The sequence below is a fragment of the Amia ocellicauda genome (assembly GCF_036373705.1).
Source record: "Amia ocellicauda isolate fAmiCal2 chromosome 11 unlocalized genomic scaffold, fAmiCal2.hap1 SUPER_11_unloc_1, whole genome shotgun sequence".
In the NCBI taxonomy this organism is placed as follows: domain Eukaryota; kingdom Metazoa; phylum Chordata; class Actinopteri; order Amiiformes; family Amiidae; genus Amia; species Amia ocellicauda.
The window spans coordinates 369,584-380,614 of record NW_027102659.1 but is presented as its reverse complement, the minus strand read 5'-3'; the positions used below and the strand labels follow the sequence as shown (position 1 = coordinate 380,614).

Below are 11,031 nucleotides of genomic sequence, written 5' to 3'. Positions count from 1 at the left end.
ACAAAAAATGATTGTGGGTAAAGACAGTGTATACAGAGTTGAAAAGATATTAGCTGAAAAAACCCAGAACCGGAAAAAATATGTGTTGGTGAAATGGCTTGGACGGCCTGAAAAGTTCAATAGTTGGGTCCCGGAACAACAGGTTTGCGATATTCAATCCTTATAACAACATGCCCGCGGGTGTGATGGGGGCATTACTTTCGGTACTCAAGATGGAATCAGGAGGCTTCTACGTGACTCTACCCAGTAACGCCTCTCTCGATATATACCCTAAAAATGAAATATCCAGTTACACGGTACAATTTGGAAAATCTATAGATCTAAGGGGGTCGTGGGAAGTGGGGTTGGCGGAAATACAGTATCCTTACACTTGGGCTGTTTTACAAGATAAGGATGCCACCTTCGCCATTTTTGATGATGTTAAAATCAATGGACATTCACGATACAAGGAGGTTATTATGACAATGTGGATAAAATATTAGATGAGATTCATAAACAGTTCTCAGAAGGCACCCCCAACATCAAGCTATATTACAACCCTATTAAAAACAGAGTGTACAAGGTGTCAAAACCAGGTATTAGCATTCAAACCAGCGGCCAACTGGGGCGTATATTAGGGTTCTATTCTGACACAGAGAGCAGGTTCTCAGAAGTGGTGGGGCGGCTTTTACACTCTTTATGTGTATACGGATATCATAACCCACCAGAGGGTTGGGGATAGTTATGTCCCCCTTTTGAGAAATGTACTTATTAAAGGTAAAAGCAATGACATGGTCACAATTACTTATGACAAACCACACTACGTAGCAGTCTCAAAGATCCACTTTGACAACATCACGATCGAAGTAAAATCGGATCAGAATATCAACGTACCCTTCCGCTTCGGTAAAGTTAATGTCAAACTACATTTTAGACCCCTGAAACAGTGTGTACATTATTAAAATGGCTACCTCGAGGGGTTATGTAGATCCTAGCGCCTATGTGGATTATTACAAGATGCAAGCCGGGAACGGCTTGCCCGGTATTGTAGGAGCCCCCACAATGTATGGCGCCGGTCTAGGAGGACTCTTTCGTGGTCTCTTTAGAATGGCCGTACCCCTGCTTAAGAGAGGCTTTGCTATAGCCAGACCCCACTTGAAATCAGCGGCTAAAAATATTGTTAGTGACGTGTTCACCAATGTTATGAACCGGGCAGCTAGCCATGAGCATCAGGAGGGTTCGGGTCTCATGGTAATGGCGAGGAGGGGGGTAAAAGAAGAATCAGCATGTGTCCACCAGGGGGCGACGAAGATCCGTGGCTAACAAAAAACGAAGAATCTCTCATTCTCCAACATATCGTGGAAATTTCAGACACGGCCCCTCTGGAGTTTTTTATAGCTGGCAATGGCGAGGATTATATTGATTTGAATAACACATTTATTTTAATGAACTGTAAAGTGACTGATGAGGATGGCGATGCAATCGAGAAGACGGCCAACGCTGGGGTCATCAATTACCCGGTGGCCACCATGTTTTCACAGGTGGATGTGACCCTGGGAGATCGGCTCATTAGTCAAAGCAGCAATACTTACCCCTATAGAGCCATGATGGAGTGTATCCTTAATTATAGTGAGGAGACCCTGAGCAAACAGTTCAGCCCCGGCCTTTTCTTCAAAGACATCCCGGAAGCTATGGACGACAAGGATCCAGAGGGACTCAATAAGGGTTTGCAAAAAAGAACGGCCTCTTCAACAGAAGGGAGGACCTTTGAGCTAATGGGGCATATCCATGCAGACATATTTTTCCAAGAAAAACTCATGCTCAACGGGGTAGACATTAAAATTAAAATGATCCGTAGTAAAAGTGCTTTTTGTCTGATGACACCTGATACTGAAAAATATATACTGACCATATTATCGGCCTCGCAGTTTGTGAAAAAAGTGTCCGTCTCCCCGGCGGTTAAACTAGGACACACGCAGGCGTTAATGACGGCAAACGCCAAGTACCCGATCGAAAGAGTCTACATGAAAGTCCACAGTATCCCCGCAGGGACACGGGTGATGAACCAGGAAAATCTGTTTCTAGGACAGCTCCCAAAACAGGTTATTATAGGTCTCGTGGATAATGATGCATTTACCGGGGTTTACAACAAGAACCCCTTTAACTTTAAACATTATAACGCGGAATTTATAGCGTTGTACGTCGATGGTGTGCAGGTTCCATCCAGACCTTTTCAACCTGACTTTGAAAACGGCAATGCGGTTCGTGAATATTACAGTCTAGTACTGGCTACGGGTCGCCATCTCAAGGATCAAACTCTGCTGATCGATCGCCGGGAATACTGCAGCGGTTACACCCTGTACGGTTTCAACCTGACCCCTGATGAAGAGTGTGGACAACATTTTTCACTGATGAAGACGGGCAATATGCGTTTGGAGATGCGTTTCAAGCAGCCTCTACCACGCACTGTAAATATGGTCGTGTATGCTGTGTTTGACAACATTATTGAGGTGAATCAGAGGAGAAACGTTATGTATGATTATTATTAAAATGAACACCAGAGAGCTCAACCACATCATGAATGCCCTGGCCGGCTCACGGAAACTGTTTCAAGGAGTCTACGCCTGCGATCAGCTGCCTAAATTTAAGATCAAGAATTTACCTGCAATGTACATAATCAACACACACCCTAAAAATATGCCCGGAGAACATTGGCTGGCTATTTATCTAAGGGAGGACCACCGTGGTGAATTTTTTGATTCCTATGCAAACCCCCCGGATTTCAGACCTTTCCCTCGGAAGATCAATAACTTTCTGCTCAACAACTGTCAAGAAACCATTTACAGCGGTCGTCAAGTACAAAGTCTTCAGACCTTCACTTGTGGTCAACACTGTGTGTTTTTCTTATATCATAGATCTAAAGGAAGGTCATACCCCGATATTATGGCCTTGTACAGTGAGGATTTAGGCCAAAATGATAAAAAAGTGGCAGAGTTTGTCAGTACACTGTGGACCCCCCCTTATAACACAATGACTTACGACCCTAGACAGCCATGTATACAGATGGGGTGTTCTTGTGAGGATTTTAAAAGATGTCATGCGTGTTAAGGTGAAAAAATAATGAAAACAGCCTTTGAATCATTAGTTTTGTTTTTATTCAAAACAATTCTAATACAAAGCACGGGTTATGTTATAAATAAATGTACAACATTTGAAAATAAAAAAAATAAAATAAAAAATTGTTTGTCGGGTCATTATTTACAGGGGAGACAAATAAAAACATGAGATTAATAAGCTTCCCAACGATGGATAGATCCTGAGGATGGTCGCTCAGCACGGTCAGAGTAATGAGATATCGGAGTCAGATCAGGCTCCACCTCTTTACACAGATGGATTTTTTGTCGCGTTTCCTGGTTAGGAACTGTGGATTGGGGCATGTTCAGACAGGCCATCGCCTGTAGGAAAGCATTCCAGCCTACAGGTCGGCGACTATCGGGTACCTTATTAGTGCTAGTGACACTCTTCAACAAATCAAACGTGTGAACCTTTGATCAGTTGTCCTTTAAAAACAAATTCACCCTGTTCATTCCAAGCCGTTACCCGCGGTTTCTGAACCATTTTGTGCAGGATATATTGTGCATGTCTTTTGCTTCTGGCCGGCATGTTTCTCAAAACATCCGTTACAACATCTCCCTCTGAACTCTCAACAGGTTCGGTCACCGCAACATCTTTATCAACCGTACCCCCCGCATCAGCCCCAGAACCATTTTCTTGAGAGGCCATGGTTAAAGTTAAAATGTTTTGATCTTTTTCACCCTGTCTAACCAGACGGAGGTAGCGCTGTAACGTGTTGGTATACAACTGGGCTTTGGAATACTGATTTAAATCGGCCCTGGCCTGTATAGCATTCATTTCAGAGTCCAGGTTGTTTTCGGCCGTTTGTCTAATGGGCTCTGGCCCGACAACATTTTTTCTCAGTTTCTCAAGCTGCTCCTGAGGGATCAAAAACATTTTCTGAGCATATTCCATTATTAACCCACTCTGGAAGCTAGAAGACTGGTTAGGAAAGGCATGGCTATGCTCAACAGCGGTCCTATAAAACCCCCGGTTTGATTAATCTTCTTTCTTTTTCTTTTAATAGAATACTTCTTATTAGTGATGATCTTGATAACCGCTTTTTGTTTTTTGAGTTTAGAATGTTGAGAAGGGGTTAGGGGTATATTACCGCGTAAGATGTTAAAAGCTATTTCACACAGGGTCTCGATCAAATCCGAGGGGGCCCCTGCCAGCACAGCTTTCCTATGGCGCGGGCTCCCCTCAAATAACATTTGCAAAAGTGGCAGATTTCTTTTAATCCGAACAGACATTCTTATTTATTTCCTTTTCTTTAGCACATACACTGCCGGCCAATCGGGCGGGCACAAACCTGTTCTGAGGCGAAAGTCTTCTGGGGTTTGTGCTTTTAAGTCTGCAATCAAGTACCCGTAGGGTTTTTTGGTGGCATCCTCAAATGCCTCCAAAAAGAACTTGGTCTGGTTAGGGTACATTTGACGAGCCAAGACGGTGACTTGTAGTTTATCTCTGGGGTTTTTAAAAAGAATTATATAATTGGCATTTAAATTAATAGTGCGGCTTTTTTTTACCTTGAAAAAATAGATTTTGAACTAAATAAAGAATACTTAAATTCCTATGATGAGTGTACTTTGTGAAAGCTTTTTCCACTTCACTGTTGTCACCGGCCTGCTCCATCAGGTCATCAAGGATCACTAGATTAGTTTGACCGGGCGGGAACAAGTCATCGTCACACAACGAGGCGGGGAGACCTTGCACAAATTTCAGATTATTTTTTTTCGAAGCCAAATCATCGTAGAGAGGTTGCCAGCAAGAGTAACACCACACTATGTTGTCAAGAGCTTGGGACACGGTTGCGTCCACATCTTCTATGATGTTCTTTATAAGATAGCTCTTCCCCGAATTGGAGGGACCGGCTATAATACAGGAGAAAGGGTGTTGAAGTCTGTTATCAAAACCACCGCTAATATCCATAAGGCAGAGTGGTATAATCAGTCTTCAACACTCTTTTATTGTACACCACCCTGAACCGTTTGTTTAGTGATCTATTTTCCAACGTGTACCCCTTTTTATTGCGATAGATCTGATTTCCGGCTGTAATAATCTCACGAGGAGGCGCGTCTTTCTCGGTTACAAAACTTTCTACCAGGGTCTTCAGAGACTTGATGTTAATGAGCTTGTTGTTACAATGGTTCAGAGTGAAACCCTTAACTTTCATACAGGTCTTACCCGCAGCCGTTCTGTATGCGTAAGTCTTAGGACCCCCTGAAACAAACTCCACTATGTGGTCCTGAGGATCTAGTTCGCTCGTTAACTCCCCAAGGTAGTCCCCGAGGGGAGGGACCCAATCCCCTGGCCTGGTGACAAAGATTACAGAGTCAGTATCATGATAGAGCGTGCGTTCCTGCAACTGATCCATTAAGTTGTACAGTTCAAGCCGGGCGTAAGCCGTGGTAAAAACCGCTATGAAAACATTAACGTTCCCCTGTTTGGTGGGGAAATCTTTAGGGGCCCTCCACTGGACCTGTGCCACGTGGTCATTTAAGAATTGAAAGTGTGATACTGCATGTTGTTTGGAAAACATAAATTCTATAAACTGTTCAGGGGTTTTAATCAAGGTTGTGTTTAGACGGTAATTTCTTTCCCCAAACTTACCCCACAGACTGTTTAAAATCAGTTTGGACATTTGTCTCTTGGCGGGGTTTACAGTTATGTTCCTGCAACTTGGTGATGTCTGAAAAGGCAACCATCTGTTGAGAGTTTAAGCCGGCCCTCTGATGAAGCATTAAAGCCTCTTGCAGAGCTTGGGGTTCAGGCATGTCGGGGGTGAGTAGTTTTATTAAACTGTAAGCAAAACAGAGCTTATTGTCCCCACTGGAACTCACCACTAATTGCCTGAGCTTGGTCCTAATTATGTCGTTCTTCAAGCATTTCGACAGTCTTCTAAGCGCCCCACCCTCAGGGTTACGAACCACATTCATTACCAGAGACAGACTTTCATCAGCTATGATGGCTGCGTTACTTTGCAATAACGCTTCGATTTTAGCCAGACGTCTAAATTATCTCCACTCAGCATTACAGATAGGTTGCTAAACAAATCATCCCCTCTGAGTTCTAACTGTACAACATCTCGAGGTCTGACCCTTTCAGCAACCTGTTCAAGCATTTTCTGCAAGGCCTCGTGTATGTTGACAAATATTTCTGCATAATTGTCACAATTTAAAAGTTCTGCAAAATTAAAACGCTGAATCATTTCAAAATTGTTATAGGCCGGTCTATCTATAATCACGGGATCACAGGTACTCTTGGACACATCATCATTTTGAACAAAGCCTTCACCCCCTACATTCTCACAGAGCATGTCCTCCACAGCCTTATCAGTCTCAGAACCCTCCACATTCCGAACACCCCCACTGCTGACATCTACAAAACCCCCTTTTTGAGTAGGCTCATTTAAAGCCTGTAAAAGTCCTTCAAAGATATCCAACCGGTTAATGTCAAGACCCTCCTCTATAGTGATGGCTGCTTCTGCCGCCATCCTGTGTTCTAATTGTCTCAAATCATTTATAATAGGGGCAGAATTTGGTAGGGGTAGCTCCTCCAAAGCCTCCACCATTTCAAACAAATCGGGGTGAACTAGGGGGTGAACCTCTATAAGCGCTACCGGTGGGAGGTGGTTATTTAGATCATTGACCATCTGTAACAGGTCGGGGTTCACCGGTAAGTCTGTTAATTCACATTCTATCGGTGGTAATTGGGGGTTATTTAAATCATTTATCATTTGTAATAGTTCCAGGTTCATTGGGACATCAGAGGAGTTCACAACAGGGCCGGGGATGTTCTCTCGGGAAGGTCTTTTTGGGGCCCTAGCTTGTTCATAATCCTTTAGTTTGTGAGTTCTTTTACCAAGTCAGGACATTTTTTAATTTATTTTTTATTTTTCCAACAACCCACAATAGTAAGGCGTTTTGTGTCTATTAAAACATTAAATACGGTACAATTCGTTAGTAAGGGTATTAATAAGGGTGTTTTGGCTCTCTATCAGCAGGTTTTGCCCCACTAACACAAGTCTTTGATTTTGTAACAAAGTATGTAGCAACTCATGCCGACCTTCAGTAAGTAGCTCCGGGGGCTGGTGGCCTGGCTCAGCTTCAAAGGATGGTCGCTCCGGTAAATCTCGGTCGAAGGAGGCAGGGAGCGAGCGTATACTCATGGACGGAGACCAAGAAGGCCTTTGCGGTGACACCCTGGCCAAGCGCGGGGTACTGTTCAGCGTTTCTGTAGCCAAGAAACGGGTCTGGGGGGACGATGTTGAAACCAGGCCGTCGTTGGGTGGTGTGTCAGCCCTGACTGACGGCGACCCCTGAGGTTGTTGGATGCCTGTATTTGTTCCGCCCGACAATGCGGCGGGCTGAATCTGGGGTGTTGAATTACCCCCAGAAGGCTGTGGCCTGAGTAGATGTTGGGGGGTCTCCAAGACCACCGTGGGGGATCCTCTCGGTGATGTCACCGGGGAAGATGTTTGATCCCACTTAGACGGGGTAATTGTCCTCAATAGCTCATCCACAGAAGAGTCTTGGGAAGAATAAAAATATACATTACATTTACATCTTTAAACGGCGACAGAAATCAAACTTAAAACAACATGTCCAGGACATTCAAAACCTTTAGCTTTTTTAGACCTTTGAAAATAGCCTTAGACATTCACTACAACGCCTTATTATTTACAGACAATATATTTATTAGGACTTGATAATAAATGTAAAACAGAGAAGCCGCTGTAAATAAACTGTTTCTTAAATGTTTCTTTAAAAACTGTAATATTGTTAATAAAACACACACACACACAACAACATTTCATTTTTAAACGAACCTTCCAAGTGTTAACGCTTCCTGATCCCGGGACTTCCTGTTTCACAAACGTTTTCACGATCTGTTTAAATATTAAATACAATGAACACCTTCAAGCCTTTTCCTACAACCACTTTAAAACAGAAGTATAATAGCGGGAGATAAGCCAAACAACTTACTAAACCCTTTCGGACGGCTTTACTTCCTAACCAGACGGTACGACAATCGGTCATTTCTAAACACGTTCCCCAGAAACAAGCCTAGATCTGTCCGGACTTCTAAAGATCTTTCCCAGAACCCCCCGCCCTACAGGAAACGGTCACCCATCGCTTAAATATTAGCCCTCAACGGGCAAACAAAGCCCTTTTAAAAACATTAAAGTTTGAAAGATCTTACTTACCTCCACAGAATAATCGTTTCTTATGTTTTTCGGCTGGTTTAGCTTTTTGCACCGCTGTGAAGGTAAGAGACATGTTTAACCTTTAACCACACCGCTTTATAAAAAGATTTAACCTCTTACAGGCTGCAGACATATACTCACGGCTATCAGATACCGGGGCTGACAGCCTTTCAGATTCTTGAAAGGTTACGGTTCTCGAAGGTAAAACGAAACAAGCCCTCGATGTGGAAGGCCTTTCGTTGTCTCGAACCACGTTTCTTAATACTGTTAGACAGGATAATTTTTTTAAAATTAACAAAACTGGACTCAAACATCTTACAGAAACGTTATACAAACAAACAGGGGTTTAGTTCTTACCCGGTCGGCAGACAGCCTGTCTAGGGACAACCACTTCTCTTGGTCGAGACATTAATCACAGGCCTTTCGATAGTTTCTGTGTAATTAAAGAGACCGGCATTAATATATATTAAAACGTTTTCATAACTCTAATGAGCCGCTTCAAAACCACACACACCCATACATAAGAACCCATGAGCGCAAACACAAAAATCTTACCGTCGTTGTTCCAGATGATCTCCTCAGCGTTGGGAATTAACTCCTGTTGACTGGCTGAAAAATAATTTTACAGAACTTAAAACAAATGTTATAGCCTTATTTACAATACATGCACACAACACGCTCTGAGTCAATGAAAATAATCTGAAGACTTGCCTAAAAACTCGTTTAAATCGAAGTCGCTGATGTTGTTTCCGGACATTGTTGATCTTTAGACTTAAATCGAAAGGTCAGTATGAGTCTGTCGAGCTGAAGACCAGACCTTCATACTTATACTGATGGCCACATGCCGGATCTGCTTGTAAGGCATTGTTCTGGTCTGGCCTTTGTGCCGCCCTGTTACCAATTAACATATCAAAACCAACCAATAAAATGACACTGCATCAAATTTCAAATAGAAACCAAGATGGAGACGATCTCTTCCTCTCTACTCTAAACTTTTATTAGAACCTTTAGGTCTCTCAAAAAAACATTTTTAAGCATCAAGACCTATAGTCAACAAACCACTAAGAATATTTCAGGCCTTTATAAGCGCTAAAAAACAACCTGAGCCAAGAAAATAACTATAAAGATCTAAAATAACTAGCGCTTTTACAGTGATTTTTTTTTTTTTTTTTAATAGCGATGCTTTGTTTGGTATTAAACAAGTCACAAACTACTCAGAACAGCGTTTATCCCCGCAAAAGAGATATTTGGGTTTATTTTACAAAGCTTATAAATTATATAGGTTAAAAGTATTCTGAATGTTTTGATACCACACGCCATACCTACTGTTGTCTGAGCCCACCCCCGCCCCCCATGGTGTGAGTGATTTAGCCTTGAGTGTTGTGATCTATTTAGCATTGAGTGATCAGTTGTTTTTATTTTTTAAACGATTCCTTATCATCAGGGATTGAGACTGCTAAAATACCTTAAAAGCATATCCTTATCTTAAGTCTAACTCCTATGAGCTTTAAGACCCTAGAATGTATTTAAGTAAAACGACTGAACACATTATGTGAGAGATAAAATATAACCACAGCTTTTTTTTTTTTTTTTTTACAAAAACAATTAACCTATACACACAAACACCCACACACACACCCTCTTTTTTAATTTTATTTTTAATTAAATTTGAGGGGAGAGACAGAGCCAGATACAGTGTGGATAACATAAGTACCCTATGCAAAACAGGCATTGTTAGGACCTGGGATCATAACAGACAACAGAACTTGTTGATCTTATAAAATGATTGGGCGAGAGAGAGAGAGAGACAGACAGAGACAGTGTGAATATGATAAACGCACTATTCAAAACTGGCATTGTTAAGACCTGGGACCATTACAGACAACAGAACTTGTTGATCTTATAACGGTTTAGATTTACTAAACCATTACATGTATATTTAAAAAAGACCCCCAAACACTACAGGAAGAGCCGACCCATTCACACTCTACAGTTGACCAACAAGAACAACAAGAACAACAGGTTATGGGCGGCCTTGTTGTTCAGGGTTTTATGGGTGTACACTTTCTGACGGATATGACGTAGGAATAATTAAGGAAATAACTCTACCTAAAATCACGCCCCCCAATTATGACGTAGGAATATTAATAAGCTTAGGGCATACGTCATAACAAAATAGGCCGCGCCCATAAAACTCTACCATCTACTCATAAGAGTAACAGCAATGTCGCCGATCCTGCTACGGTCGTATTGTAACAGCAACAACATGTATCGATTTTAAAAGTGTCAGTTCCAGCGCCTCGCAAAGCTACCCTTCTGCGATCGTTTGTTCTCAAGGTCAGGATTTCTTGCCACTCCGAGGAAGAGAAAACTACAGCCAGCCTTGGGGCAGAGAGATGGGGACGGGTAACACGGCACTGGCACATGTGCACCGCGGGTTGTTTCCACCCGGTTTCGAACCGGGGACCTTTCACGTGTGAGGCGAACGTGATAGCCACTACACTACGGAAACCGCCCCGTCCTGGTGTTTCGAATGGCTCCCATCGAAGCCGGCTGGTAAAACACACACAGGCGTTTCCCGTGGGCCAGCCTGTGAGATAAAGGTTTCTATTTTCACTGACCTATTTTGCATTGCTCAAGGGCACATCAGGACACTTTGGAAACTCTTTCAAAGGAAGAACGCCCTGAGCTATGACAAGACTAACACTTACCCCAACAAGGTGATGCTC

The 11,031-nt window shown here is 42.6% G+C and overlaps 1 non-coding gene across 1 annotated transcript; it reads right to left on the bottom strand.

Moving 5' to 3' along the window:
• Window positions 1-10,741: 10,741 nt before the first annotated feature.
• On the bottom strand, window positions 10,742-10,814 carry trnav-cac (transfer RNA valine (anticodon CAC)). Its single transcript has one exon. It is a non-coding gene; the product is annotated as a tRNA-Val (tRNA).
• Between the last annotated feature and the right edge of the window lie 217 nt (window positions 10,815-11,031).